Below are 4,658 nucleotides of genomic sequence, written 5' to 3' on the forward strand. Positions count from 1 at the left end.
TCTAGGTCGCATTGACCTAGCGCACATTTCCTTTTTCTAAACCTGAACATCTAGGTCGCATTGACCTAGCGCACATTTCCTTTTTCTAAACCTGAACAGAGCACACGAACAGTTCACATAAGGCTACAGGTACAATATATCCATTCCCTATCTGAGGAGGAAGTCACTCAGGATGTTGACCCATAGGCTAAACAAGGAAAACACAGCCCAAGATATTCTTGCCTGCTATTATAAAGGCTTCAAACACTCCAGGGTGCCAAGGCCCACCTGGGAACCATTGCTGTAGGGCACAGTCTCATTTAGTCTGAAGTCTGGCATAAGATACAACCAACCCGTGAACTACAGTAAGTCATATAGGCCTATACTAGATCAATCAGCATCTTTAGATGTACTTTAGGAAATAGGTGACATTTTGCAGTAATCTGATTTGTTATATTTATTTTTCCATTATATCATTAAACCCAGTTTCTATAACCAGGGTAGGGCATTTGAGAAACCCAGTTAATCAAGATAGAATTCTCCTGGAGAAAAGCCCAATTCTTGGCCATGTACAATATGTGTTCAACCTGGTTCCCATGATCATTACATGTAGTGATGCTTCCTCATCTTTAAAATAATATAAAGCAAACATTTATAAAACCAGAAACTAACACAATGCAGCTTCTTGGTCAAAAGTTCGTTTCCACAGTGTAACAACTGATTTCTTGTAAAATTTTCTTTGTGCTGTAAGGAAACATTGTGTGTTTTCACAATCATGATGGTTAACAGACTTTGGTTAACTTGTAGTGAACATCCTGTCAAGGAGAGGGACAGGCCTACAGGCAAAAATACCTTAACGAATGACACTGTCCATAAACAGCACAGAAATTGCCAAAGGTGTGTCTACTTAATTATGAAAACCAGAACCTAGCTCACAGTTTATCAGTGTTGTAAAACTGTCATGCTGTTCAAAGGGTACCAGACAGAAAACACTATAATGCAAAAGAATAGAGAGGTAAAGGAAAATGGTAGATGAATGGCCCACAGCATAATATTAAATCTCACCTTACTAAAACTTACTTTTTTTTTGGTATTTTCTTTAGAAAATGCAATTTTTTAGTTGTGTGGATGCTGTAGCTGGTCCTGTGGTGTAGCCACAACAACCTGGAGATGAACAAACTCAAACCACGTGAGATGACTACATTCCAGGACCCGAAGTGGGCATCCACCATCAGCACCATCACCAAGAAAGCGGCACAGCAGAGGATGTACTTCCTGCACCAGCTCAGGAAGTTCAACCTGCCCCAGGAGCTGCTAAGACAGTTCTACAGAGGAATCATCAAGTCTGTTCTCCACACCTCCATCAATGTCTGATTTGGCTCAGCAACCAAACAGGACAAGTACAGATTTCAGTGGACAGTTTGGACTGCAGAAAAGGTCATTGGTGCAAGCCTGCCCTAAATGGACGACCTGTACACCTCACGGATCAAAAGGAGGGCTGAGAGGATCACTGCAGACCCCTCACACCTGGGACACAATCACAATCTTTAAACAAATAATACATTACTTGAACCATCACAAGGTCATATTTTATTTTTACTTACTGTTCAGAGGCAGCATGCCATCACAGACAGTCATGATATGCAACTAAGACATGAAGGAAGAAAATGGAGAGTTTGGCTTTTCACTTTTCATTAATGAACAGATTAATAATCAATATACACTGACCAGGTGTAACATTATGACCACCTGTGTTATGGTGAGCACTCGCGGAGGCGAGTCAGCGAACAGGCTGGACCCAGATGGCCGGTGCGATACTGATCACAAAGTTCTTTGCACTTAGAAAACAAGTTATGGAGATAACAGTCAATATGCCGGAAATGTCTGCCAGAGGAGGAAACCAGTACAGGCAGAAGCCAGGACCTGTAACAGAGAATCAGAAGAGAAGAAAGAGAGGCAGGTGGCATAGAGCAAACCTGACAACCTGTACATCTGTATTCACTTCAATGCCACACTTCTGCCTTAACATTTGTGTTTATGAAACTCAAAATGTTTCAGTTTTTGGTGAGAATCTCCTAAATGTATAAATTCTATTATATGTTCATTATTGAAATCATAGTTAAAGGGGTTGTTGTGCTGGACTACACTGTATTCAGAGGTGTCTGTATATTTTTGTTCTCCCCTTTCACATACATGAAAAGGTCAGATTATTAGGATGACCTCTGAATATAATTAAGTTCAGTACAACAGCACCTTTAACATTTTGAGCTTCATAACCAGATGTTAAGGCAGAAGTGTTGCACTGAAGTGCATACAATTGTACAGCTGTACCTAATAAAGTGGCCAGTGAGTGTACATATTCATGTTATGCAATCTTATTTTATATTCAGTAGGAGTACTTCTCTACTTACAAAGTAAAGCACAGGGCAGGATCAACATTCTGTGTCTGAGAGGAAACAATATTTTAATTTCTGCTGTACATGTGTAAATATGCAATGAGTCACTGCAGTTACCCTAAAACTAGCCAGTATTCAAAAACAAAACAGGAAAATAAGCCAAATATATAGTTGGCAAAACTCTGCTCCCTCTCAGTACCAGTTTGGCTGTAAATATTTTTTTTCTTGTAACTGTCAATTAACAAGAGCTATCATAAGAACACAAAAGTAGTTATGACACTGTAAGAGTCAGACATTTGCGAGTAGCAGCTGTTAATCATGGCCTGCACGCACATTACCTCCTTACCTTATGCAGGAGTGTGGCTTGTGCTGTAGTTAGCAGCAATGACATTGTGGGGAAAAAGCAGTAAGTTAGCTGTCTCATCTCCCAAACAGTTTCAACTCCCATTTACCACGTATGCTGCCATGTGATTTACTCTGTAAAGTCACATTTAGTGCTACATTATGTTTATCCATTAAACCTTCAGCTAACATGCTACCATTAGCTTAGCAGTTGACATTACAACGTTGCTAATGAGCTAATAGTTAGCTCATTAATTAGCTCACCACAAGTAGTTCCGTCTTTGCTTCATACTGTCGTGGCATCAGTTACATATAAGCAAGAAGCCAGTTGTATATCTTTTAAACCAGCTACGTTGAATTTTTACCATTAAAAAAACTACAGTAAGTGCACTCACCCAAAAGCACCAGACAAAAGACGGATGGACAACTCACGCTAATACACTTCAGCTGTGTAATGGCTGCATTCAAGGAAACTCGGAAATCCCAGAATCATAGTTGCATTCATAGGCACTCAGAAATTCCAGCTTCGAGAGTCGCAAAAGTTATATTCGGTGATTTCTATACCTGAAATGCATTACTTCAAACGCTCCACTTATCTATCATACTATTACTCGGTTGTGCATATTGAACCGTCATGCTGCCATGCTGAGGTTTGAACAAAAATAATGCACATAATAATGCTCCCTTCATGAAACACTTCAGCACTTAGTTCTAAAATGTGCTTCAGTGAAACTACAGCTGATGTTGTTGTCATTCTCTGAACCTTGTGGATTGTACCACTCCTCTGTTTTAGGGTGTGTTCTTTCTATGTAGACTAGATCAGTGTTTCTCCACTGGTGTCACCCTGGGAACCACTTTGCAACCCACTTGTCATGTGCGCGACCCACCACTACAGGATTTCAAATAAATGAATTAAATTATAAAGCTTTTTTTTTTAAACATAGTCAGTACAGCCTTTGTGTCAGATTTTTCTGTCTGCATTAAGGAAATGTTACTCAAAAATAAACATAAACACCACAACTGCTGCATAAAACAACATAAATATAACAGTCGAATAACACAACAGGGTGCTGTATGTGTATAAAACTGAATGCAGAACTGCAAACAACATGATTAGACTTTATACTCTCTTTTCACTGAAAATGTAAGCAAGATTTTATTTTACAGTGAACTAATGAGATAGCTGTAGTTGTCCTTTAGTTTTGACAAGACTTTCAACGTCTGGGCTGATAGGAGACAGAGCTACTCTCAGATCATGTTCAGTGTCCAACCTGTTCCTTTGCTTTGACTTGAGCTGTACCAAAGTGGATAAGCCACTTTAACACAAATAGGTTGTTGTGAACAATAGGATTGTTTGGCTGCCAATGTAGTGAGGGAGGGATATTGAGACATCACGTATTTGCACCGGAAATGGGGGAGCCTTACCTCATCAAATTTCTTTCTCAGCATCTGGTCACATGACAGCTCGACCATCTGAATCTCCTTGCTGCTTGGCAACACAACGCTTTCCATGTCAATTCCAAAGGGATCTCTTATCCAGTGACTATTGTCATGTTTCTCGGTAAAGCAGTCCTCAAAGCAAGCATGTAGACTGGTCAGATGCGCAGTGATAGGTATTTTCAAGGCATTTTTGGCCACTGTATTTAGCTCTCCTGCTGCGTGGCAAGTGTTGGGAAACATGTCAAGTCTGTTTTTAGTCAGTGATTTATCCACAACCTCAACTTCTTTTTGAAGGCAGTGACTTTGTCAGTCTGTTCAAAGATGTGTCCTCTCCCCTGCAGACATGTTTAAAGTGTTGAGGTGCTCGAACACATCAGCAAGATACACCCCACGCACAAGCCAGAGTTCATCACTGAGCATCTCAGTGTACGGGGAGTTATTGTGTGAGAGGAAGGTGGCGATTTCACGTTTAAACTCGTAAAAGCGTGACATTACCTTTCC

The 4,658-nt window shown here is 40.2% G+C and overlaps 1 long non-coding RNA gene across 1 annotated transcript; it reads right to left on the reverse strand.

Annotated features, from left to right (window-relative positions):
- Positions 1 to 1,515: 1,515 nt before the first annotated feature.
- LOC109952030 (uncharacterized) lies at positions 1,516 to 2,975 on the reverse strand. Its single transcript, XR_002273698.1, has 3 exons — positions 2,391 to 2,975; positions 1,729 to 1,902; positions 1,516 to 1,626 (listed from the first exon to the last, which is right to left on the reverse strand). It is a non-coding gene; the product is annotated as an uncharacterized LOC109952030 (long non-coding RNA).
- Positions 2,976 to 4,658: the final 1,683 nt, after the last annotated feature.

This window comes from Monopterus albus, unplaced genomic scaffold (genome assembly GCF_001952655.1).
Source record: "Monopterus albus unplaced genomic scaffold, M_albus_1.0 scaffold426.1, whole genome shotgun sequence".
NCBI classification, from domain to species: Eukaryota; Metazoa; Chordata; class Actinopteri; order Synbranchiformes; family Synbranchidae; genus Monopterus; species Monopterus albus.